Below are 10476 nucleotides of genomic sequence, written 5' to 3'. Positions count from 1 at the left end.
GCTTTCTCTCTTTGTTGCACTTGTCGTGACCTGAATTATACACTTCTATTTCCATGTTTTGGTGGCTGCCTGTCACCTCTAACTACAATGGAATGCAAGCTCCATGGTAGCAAAGGCTGTCTTACATACACGTGTATGCTTGGTGAGTGGGCCAGTGCCTGACCTGTAGGAGACATTCATTAAACATTTGCTGGATGAATGTATGAAACGTGGTCTCCCTTGAGCTTCAGAATTCAGCAGAACACCAAAAACCAGCCAGCGAAAGGAGAGATTTCAATATGCCCTCTCCAAATGCAACATTCATGACACAATACCACCGCCATGCGTACCCGTGCATACACACCATTCTCTCCCCCCCACACACACACCAGTCACCTGCAACCCATGCAAATATACAACAAAGAAAATGGGATGTGCTTGTAGGGTACAAAACTATACAGCCACTAAAAACACTAATTAGGCAGAAAGTAAAATGCTCATGATATGTTAAGGGAAAGTATGATAGGAGATTGTACAATAGACCCATTCTTAACATATAATTACTGTACTGCTACCATCAGTAAGGCAAAATGTGTATACGTAGGAGAATTGATATTACAAACGAAATTAGCTATTGCGTTAGGCCTATTTGTGGAATGGTCAGTGGTTTGGTAACCGTTTTTCCTTTACAACTAAAAGAAGAAAAAAAAAAATCCTTGCATTCTTGTTTCCATAAAAGGAACATATGTTAATTCCCTGGGCAAACTGACTGAGGAAAATCCCAGTGAAGTCAGCACCCAAGTTTCCCGCAGAGACTCCAATGCGGCAGTGGGGTTCTGGGCCAACCCTGCGCAGAAGGGCTGCCCCAGAGGCCGAAACCAGTGGTAATTGAGGCATGGAGTGTTTGCATGAGTAACAGGGGGGAAAAAACCTACCAGAGAGTTGTTTCTATTTAAGCTCAGAGAAATGCAGAAGTAAATCTACTTGAACCTAACTTGGCTTTCAAACGAAACCAACTGTACCCCTGGAGTTTTTGTGGGGTGGTGGGGAACATCTGTAATGAGAGTCAAGTCCAGGCTCTAGGGCCCCTCCCTGGAGGACCAAACTGTCCACGGGGGGAGGGGCAACTGTGGGGGCTTTAGGCCCTCAGGGAGTTCTCAGTGTTAGAGTTCCCTAAACTCACTGAGCAGTCCTTAGCCAAGCTGGGTAATGCACCTAGTCTCTAGATGGGACTGTGATGAGCAAATGCAAATCCATTGAAAAGAAACACTGACTTCAGAGAAGTGTTGTGGTGGTGTCTGTTCTTAGGTGTGTTCTCCAGAGGGACCGTGAACATGCAGGTCCAAGGACCATGTGAAAAGGGCTCCCTATCCCTGCACCAAGGCTATCTTCCCAGTGTGGTAGAAGAGTCTTGCTGCCACCTCCCCTGCCCCAGAAGCCGGACCTCAGGTGGTGAGGTCTGAGGCCTTGCCTGAGCAGGTCAGCCCCACCCAAACTATTTGGGTTTTCCCCTCCAGAAATACTGCAGCCTGTTTGGTTCACATGTATGTCAGTTTTGTTCTGTTTTGTTATTTTCTTTAATAGTCTGCTCTAGGGCCCATGGGCTCTCTGGTGAGAGAAAGAGAGAAATCACATCCCTCTCACGCCCCACCCCCAGGAGTTTTGGTCATGCCACTGACTTTTCTCTTCCATTCTGCTCTTGGGATTTTGGTCATGCACCTGGCGGGTCATGTATTTCAAGCCTCAAGGTCAAGATTCAAACTGCTAGCTGGTCATGTGGGATCAAGCCACCCCAACAGCCACAACAATTACGGCCAGTTTTCCAGGTGCAGGTTGTCAGTACCGATCCAAAGAGCAGCGCGCTCCGGGGCGCCAGGCGCAGCCACTTGGTAGCCAGGCGTGAGCGCCCCCTGGGTGGAGCCCCACGGACCCAGGCGTGGGTGACCACCCTACAGGGGCTACCGCGGGAATTCCTGCCCACGAGCTCCCTCTTCTGGATGCGCCTAGTACGGTTGCGGCGTGCTGCCCCAGCCCAGGAGCCCACCACGCTCCAGGACCGCAGCGGCGCCGGGCGCGACGGGGGCGGGGGCGCGTGGGGTTCGTGGGGCTCGGGCTCTTGACACACGCCGGCCTCGACTGCGCGACCCCCGGCAGCAGATGAATGGGAAAACAGTGAGGGATTGCGCGGAGCCCATTCCGGACGCTGACTGTAACCCGATTTTAACTCTGGCAACCAAACTGGGCCCTCTGTGCCTGGTACTGGCTCTGTACGCGACTCAGACACTGGTATCTGGCACACAGGTGTGTGCGCATCCATTGAGCGAGTAAAATATTTTATTTTTCGAGTTGGAGCGGCGTCTGCTGTTAATCCTGCCGGCAGTGGTTAGGAGGGGGGACAGTCTGCGGAACAAAGGCGGCAGGGGGACAGCTGGGGAGGTGGAGGGAGATCCCGCGGCCGGACAGCGGGGAGTAGGGAGTCAGCGCCCATCGGGACACGCCATTGGGCGGGCAGCGTGATGAGGGCGGGGGGTGCCCCAGGTCGGAGAGGTGGAAAGACCGGAAAGGGGGACAGTTCTCAGTCGATAACAGCGAACAGACCCGCCGACACCGGGTACTGGAGACGTGGAACCTGGAAAGCTCCAGACCCCTGGAGACCAAGGCAGAAGGAGGCCCTGAAAGGGGCCCCGATCGAATTGTCCCGCAGGAACAAAGCGACACATCCGCCGGGGTACCGAGGACGCGGACCAAGGGAATGCCCCCCCACCCCTCCGTGCTGGGACTGCAGCCGCCTGCAGAGGGCGGGGTGCCGCTTCTGCTTGGCGCGGGGCTAAGACGGCAGCCAAAAATAGAAGCTGAGATCAGCTGAAAGGAATGAGGCTGAGCCAACGCGTACAGAACCCGGATGGGACACGTGGTAGAGCAGTTCCCAAACAAGGCGGTAAGGAAGGCTTAACTACGCCAGGAATGCTCAGATGAATGAAACTTTAGAGAAAGAAAAAAAGAGGAAATTCCACACATCAGCCATCAAAATGAACTAGAGTGGTTGAAAATGCTAAATACTTTAAAGGACAGTCATAGGACCACTATCTTAAGTGGGATAGAAAACCTGTGGATAAATGTCAGCATTCTCAAAGCTTGGAAACAATAGCACTGCGAGAAAGACTAACACTCGGAAACACAGAAACCAATCAGAATTTTTCCCCTCTATAGGTCAACATGCAGTTACCAGAGAGAGAGAGAGAGAAGAAAGCACCCCCACTGGTCACACTGCAACCCCTTTTGCTCCACCTCTCCCTCCTTCCGGAATTTTGGGCACAGGCTCATACATGCCTAGTGTGTTTCCTGAGGCTCCAGGTCCAGGATTCAACCTGTGCAGTTGGCAGTATGGGATCAGGCTGCCTTAACCACCAGGCCATGGAACCAACCCAAAACTAGGCAGGATTTTTTAAAAGCAGATTGAGGGGACCAGCAGATGACATAAATCACTGGACTCCCACAGAGTCAACTGTGGTGCAAGTCCCGGACCCAGTGACTTAAAACTCACACCAGACAGGCACGTGTGTGTGTGTGTGTGTGTGTGTGTGTGTGTGTCCAAGATCCCAAGAGGGGAATGAAGAAGGGATTGCAGTGTGGCCCCCTCCCCTCCAGTAGGGGGTGATTTCTCCCCAGGGGGTGACTTTCTGTCTCTGCCTCTGTCTCTCTGGTGAGTGCACTGGCCCGAAAGCAAAAACCTCTTTCAAAAAAAAAAAAAGATTGAGGGACCAGCAGTTGGCATAAGGGCTATGTTGCTGGACTCCCATGTACTAGACTATGGTTGAGTCCTGGACCTGGTGGCTTAAACTCATGCTGGGCGCGTGTGTGTGCAAGCCCAAGATCACAAGAGGAGAATGGAGGAGAAGGGATTCTGGCGTGGCCATCCCCCCTGGGGGGTGACTTCTCGCTTTCTGTCTCTCTGTCTCTCCTGTTCTTTCGGGCGAGCCCATGCACCCTATAGCAAAAACCTCTCCAAAAAAAAGAAAAGAAAAAAAAAAAAAACAGATTGAGAAAAATGCACCAATAACAGACAGATAATACCTCAAATGTATTAAGTCTTATTTTTTTCTTTGTCTCTCTCTAGTGAGCACAGGTGCCCTATAGCAAATGTTAAAATAATAATCACTAAAAATGAATAGCTTTAATAAACAATCAAAGGGGACCAGCAGTTAGCACAATGGCTATGTTGCTGAACTCCCATGTAGTCCATTGCGGTTCGAGTCCCAGACCCAGTGGCTTAAACTCACATCCGGCGCATGTGTGTGCATGCCCAAGATCCCAAGAGGAGAAGGGATTACAGCATGGCCATCCCCCCTGCGGGGTGGTTTCTCACTTTCTGTCTCTCTGTCTCTCTCTGTCTTTCTGGTGAGCACACACACCCTATAGCAAAAACCTCTCAAAAAAAAATCAAAGTATCAATAACTAAATAAAGATGGTATACAGTTCTTAAGGAAAATATAAAATTAGTACCCAAGTGCACAGGGAAAGACTCTTGATGATAAGAAAGTTTAAACTTCCTTTTATTTTTCTTTTTGAGTTTTTTGCCATGGGGTACATGTGCTCACTAGAGAGAAGGAAAATGAGAAATCACCTCCCAGGGGGGATGGCCATGCCACAATCCCTTCTCCTCCATTCTCAGAATTTTGGACATGATTTTCAAGTTGCTAAGTTTGGAATTCTTATCACCATGTGGGAGTCCAGCACCTTAACCACCATGCCACCTGCTGGCCCCTAGAACGTTTAAACTTCAAACAGCCTTCATGTCCTGCCATGATGGTGGGCCCTGGATGCAGCTGCTTAGAAGGCTGAGGTCACGTGGGAGATGAGGCTGAATTCCTGGCCCACTGTTTTTAAGAAGCTGGTTGTGCTGCTGCTTCAATTCTTTAGGCCCCACTCTTTGGGAGGCTGAGGCAGAAGACCTGAGTTCTGGACCACTATGGTGAGACCCTGTCTGAAGTGTCTCTCAAGTGAGTGAATGTGCCCTATAACAAACATTATAAAAAGAAAAAAAAAAAAAGGAAAGAAAGAAAGAAATGCCCAAATGGCTAGGGAGACATCATTTCTGGGTGTCTGCAAAGGCATTTCTGGGAGAGGCTGACATTTACGTGGCTAGTCTGAGTAAAGAGTATCTGCCCTCCTCAGTGTGAGTGGGCATCCTGCCCGCCAGGGCCTGGATGGAACAAAAAGGCAGAGAGGAAGGACCGACTCACTCTCTCTGCGAGCTGAGACACGCATCAGCCCTACAGTCTACCTACCCTGTGGCGATGAGGAAGGTGGTCCGCAGCCCACCCACTCACTGCCGCTTACAGATCCTCGCTTTTGTTCGGGGCCGCCTTCCTGGGTACCATGGGCTGTCCATTCCCTGAGGACGCTGGCCTCCGCGTCCCAGGACACCCAGGGAAACATCACCATTATCCCAGATGACTTAGTGTGGAATGGATAACGTATTCGACCTCTTTTTATTTTTAAAGCTTATTTATATTTTCTAGGGGGGGGCAACTCTCTACTTGAAGCCTCTAACCCCCCTCACCTCCAATGACCTTTGCCCTTTCTACCTCTTAGGCCACTCACCCCATCCCCTTGGTCACACTCTGAGCCCTGCCGTCACGCAGAAGCACTACACTCCCTGAAAAAGCCTCGTCCAGATGCAGCCGCTTGTTCGTAAGCTCTTCCCTCCCTACCTCACAGCCTGGGGCCCTTATCCTTCCATCCTCTTGTCACACACACTCCTGAGCAGTGTGGGGGAGTCCCACTCCCCTGGGGGACAACTGGACTCTCCCTGCTACACCACTGAAGCCACCCTCAGGTTACCAAGAGCGTCCTTGTTTCACTGGGAAAGTCCTTCCGTCTTCATCTCCTTAGCCCTGCTGTCCGCATTGACCATTTCCTCGTTCTTTCTTTTCTTTTCTTTTTCAGTTTTTGTTCTAGGGCACGCGTGCTTGCCAGAGACAGAGACAGAGAGAAATGAGAGTGCGATCCCCCAGCAGGGCTTTGTCACGGCACCATTTCTCCTCCATGTTCCCTTCCAGTCAGGATTCGGACATGCACATGCACACACATGTCCTGGAATGCTTTTCCAGTCCCCAGGGCTGGGACTGAAACCACAATCTGTCACACGGGATCTGGCTTCCTTCACCACCGGGTCACGGGCCAGCCCAGCGCTCGTTTTCTTGTATTTCTTTGGATGCTCCTTCCCCGTTGTCCTCACTAGTTCCTGTTCCACCAACCCCAGAGATGTTGCCCTTCCCAGGCTGACTGCCGTGCGGGGCTTACTTCTGTCATATGCGAACGACTTTGGGATTATCTTGCTCCGCTTAAGGTTTCAGTAAGCAGCCCACGTCAGCGATGCTGAGATCTAAATCTGAGGCCTTGAGTGTCCTTTGGATATTGTCACCAACGTGTCTTTTGGGGGTCTTACAGTGAAATGTCCAAGAACTATCCTCTAGAATAGAACTGAACTCCTTAGGACCAGCAGTTGGCATAATGGCTATGTCGCTGGACTCCCATGTAGTCCATCACAGTTCGAGTCCTGGACCCGGTAGCTTAAACTCACGCAGGGCACGTATGAATGCATGCCCAAGATCCTGGGAGGAGAATGGAGGAGAAGGGATTGTGGCGTGGCCATCCTCCCGGGGTGTGATTTCTCGCTTTTTGTCTCTCTATCTCTCTTTCTGGTGAGCACACGTGCTCTATAGCAAAAACCTCTCCAAAATAAAAAATAATTGAACTCTCCTTTCTCTTCACTAAAACATCAGATCATCCTAGGTACACATACATGTACCTGGCTTGTTTTCAAGCCCACCTGGGGATCTGAACCCATAGTCGAAGATGTGGCTTCCAATGCAGCCATGCAATTTGCCATCAGCTGTGCCGCCAGGCTGGGCCCAGCCGCACTATTGCTGATGGTTTGGTGACAGCAGACACGCGCACTGCTCTACCTACAGAGGCAGATGGACTCTACCTGGTCCTCTCCGGGCGCCAAGGATTCAGAAAGGAAGAGAAGCCAAAGTTGGAGAGATGCCCAGCTCCAAAGTACAGCCCTGCCCCCCGCCCAGTCCCCCCAGCCTGTCTCTGCTGAAGCTGCTCAACCTTCGAGACCAGGAGACAGGAAGAGGCACAGGAGTCACAGTGCCCAAGTCTCAGGCATAGGGACCTGGACATAGAGGACACAGCACCAGGAGCACGGGGTCAGGAGGATGGTACAGGGGACAAGAGGGAACATGCCTACAACTGGCTGCTGAAGGAGTGGGCAGCAAGGCCAGTGTCATGCAGGGACAGCTGTTCTGGCCCTTTAGAAGACAGGGCTTGAAGGAGGCCGAAGCTGTAATGGCGGTAGACGCTCTGCTCTCCTTTCCTCCCAGCGTGTCGTAGCTCAGTCCTTGGTGGGCAGGACCTAAGACCTCTTACATACATTTCTTTTATCTGCTCGTGAAGCATTGTTATCAGCTCTGGTCAGAACAAGAATAGACAGAGATCACTGTGTATTTCTCAGCCGTTTGTGTCAGAGAACTGAAACGCAGAAATGGAAACCATGAACCTGGCAGATTGAAGCTGGCTTCCCGGGATCACCGGACAACACCAGCTTGTGTCCCTCCCCAGCACACGTGCTCAGCCCCCCAACTCCCCACGGCGTTCTGTCCCTCTGTCCAGAGAACCTTCTCCCTCATCCACTCAGCAAGCTCTTTCAAAAACTACATGAAGAGTTTCCCTCCTGGGAGCCCCCACCCACACTCTATCTGCTGGATTCATTGCTTACTGTCTTCTTGTGTTTGCCGTGAAGAGAACTTTTTTTCCAGTTTTTGTTTTTATTTTTGCTTTGTTTTGTTTTCAGTTTTTGCTATTGTGCTTGCCAGAGAGAGAGAAAATAAATCACACTCCCCAGGAGGGAAGGCCACACGGTGATCCCTTATCCTCCACTCTTCTCTTGGAATTTGGGGCGCATACACACACATGCCGGGAGTGAGTCTCAAGCTGCCAGGTCTGGGAATCAAACCACAAAGCTGGCCATGTGGGACCCAGCACCTTAACCTCCATGCCGCCCGCTGGCCCCAAGAACACGTTAGTGTGTTTAGTTAGTCATTTCTAGCTAAAGCCTCTAGTAAACTGTGTACAACAGAGAGGGAAGGGGGCTTATTCATTTGAAGTGGTAGATCTGCGTCGACCACTAGCTAGCAACCCAACCTAGCACCGTGAAGGTCCTCAAAGCAAACGGCAATTGAAAAAAAAAAATGAACCAAAGAATATAATCGACAAAGAACACCAGGGAGCAAAGTCTCCTCTCCACTGCATCCAGTCACTGTCAGAGCCCAGAATTTAATGGGAAGCACAGGGTGGAGCCAGGTCCGCTGCCTTCCCCAGGCTTAGTATTTGTCCATCCTGCAGAAGGAGAAGGCTCAGAATGCCACCTTTTCCCAAATCCACCTGTCAAAGACAAACGTAAGGTTGCTTCAGCAGCTGGTACCTTGGGAGCCCAGGAGCTGCGGCCAGGCTGGTTTCCTCTGGTTCTTTTTTCGCCGGAGTTTCCTCTCTCCCTTTGGCTTTGCCCACGCCCACCCCAGTTCACAGCAGTTTCAGATTAAAGTTCCTCTCACGCTCAAAGTCTCCTCCCTGGCTTTATCTCCAACACCTTTCTTTCTAAATGTCTTCCACGTGTGTGAGAGAAAACAGTTACAGCACCCTAGTCCCCAGTCTCTGCCAGCTCAGATCGTGGACACACATGTGCTTGGCATCCTCAGGGAGGTCTCCCCACATAGGTCAGCCTCACAGTGTCGTGTTTTACCACTACACTACTGTGTGGCCCCTCCAAATCCTTTCCTTAAAAATCGCTTCTGGGGACCAGCAGTTGGTGTAAAGGAATCTCATGTGGGTGACCGCGGTTTGAGCCCCAGATCCGATGGTTTAAACTCACGCCAGGCACGTGTGTTTGTGTGCCCAAGATCCCAAGAGGAGAATGGAGGAGAAGGGATTGCGGCATGGCCATCCCTCCTGGGGGGTGATCTCTCGCTTTCTGTCTCTCTGTCTCTCACTGTCTTTCTGGCGAGCGCACGCACCCTAGAGCAAAAACCTCTACAAAAAAAAAAAAATCACTTCAGGGGGGACCAGCAGATGGAATGAAAGTTATGTCGCTAGGCCCTCACATAGTTGAGTACAGTTCGAGTCTTGGACCCAGCAACTTAAAACTCACGCCAGGTGTGTGTGCCTGCATGACCAAGAGGAGAATGGAGGAGAAGGGATTGCGGCATGGCCATCCCTCCTGGGGGGCGATCTCTCGCTTTCTGTCTCTCTGTCTCTCACTGTCTTTCTGGCGAGCGCACGCACCCTAGAGCAAAAACCTCTACAAAAAAAAAAAAAAAGATTGCTTCTGAGTTGGGACCGGCAGAGGGCGTAATGGTTACATGGCTGGATTCCTACATAGTGAACCATGGTTCAAGTCTTGGACCCAGCAGCTTAAAACTCAGGCTGGGCACATGTGCAACAAGAGCCTGAGAGGAGAATGGAGAAGGGGCTGCAGTGTGGCTATTCTCCCTCGGGGGTGACTTCTCAATTTCCCTGTCCCTGTCTCACTCTCTCTCTCTCCAGTGAGTGAATGGGCCCTAAGGCAAAAACATCTAAAAAAAATTTTTTTAAACAAAAAAGCTAGATGCTGTGATGTGTGTCTATAAACCCAGTGATTCAGAAGGTGGAGGCAAGAGCATCTCAAGTTCAAGGCTGCCTGACTAAAATAGAGCCAGGCATGGTGCATGTGCCTGGAGTCCCAGCTGGAAGGCTGAGGCAACAGGATCATGACATGGTTAAACCCCATCTTAAAAAAACGGAGGGGAGGAGAGGCAAGGCCTTCAGTTAGTGTGTTTAGTTAGTCGTTTCTGGCTAATGCCTCTAGTAAACTGTGTACAACAGAGAGGGAAGGGGGCTTATTCATTTGAAGTGGTAGATCTGTGTCAACCACTAGCTAGCAACCCAACCTAGCACCATGAAGGTCCTCAAAGCAGGCCTCATGGCTCCTGCGAACTAGTTATTTCGTGCAGTTTTCTATTTTGTGCTTTTTTTTTAAAAAAAGAACAATAATTACAATTTTTTTCTTTTTTTTTGTTTGTTTCTTTCTTGTTGTTTCTCTCTCTTTTTCATTTTCTTTTTTCTTGTCTCTCCACTCTTCAATCTGCATTTAATGTGTTTCTAGATGAATCTAAGGGCACTGTAGCTAAACATCCAAATACTATTAGTGTTAACATATTCCTTAATATCTACTGAACCTGCTGCACAAAGTGATCACAACAGAACAGCAAAGAGATTCCAGATCACCTCTTTCTGCTCGCTCCTGAACGTTCAGATTGAACTTCAAGAATTAGGAAGAAACACACCATCCATCAGATGACTAGAAATCACCGCAAGACCACAAGAAATATGGGAAAGCAAGAAAATACCTCTCCTCCAAGGGAAAAGAATAACTCCTCTTCATCCACAAGC

Source organism: Tupaia chinensis, unplaced genomic scaffold (genome assembly GCF_000334495.1).
Source record: "Tupaia chinensis unplaced genomic scaffold, TupChi_1.0 Scaffold141165_1, whole genome shotgun sequence".
In the NCBI taxonomy this organism is placed as follows: domain Eukaryota; kingdom Metazoa; phylum Chordata; class Mammalia; order Scandentia; family Tupaiidae; genus Tupaia; species Tupaia belangeri.
This window is presented reverse-complemented; position numbering follows the sequence as displayed.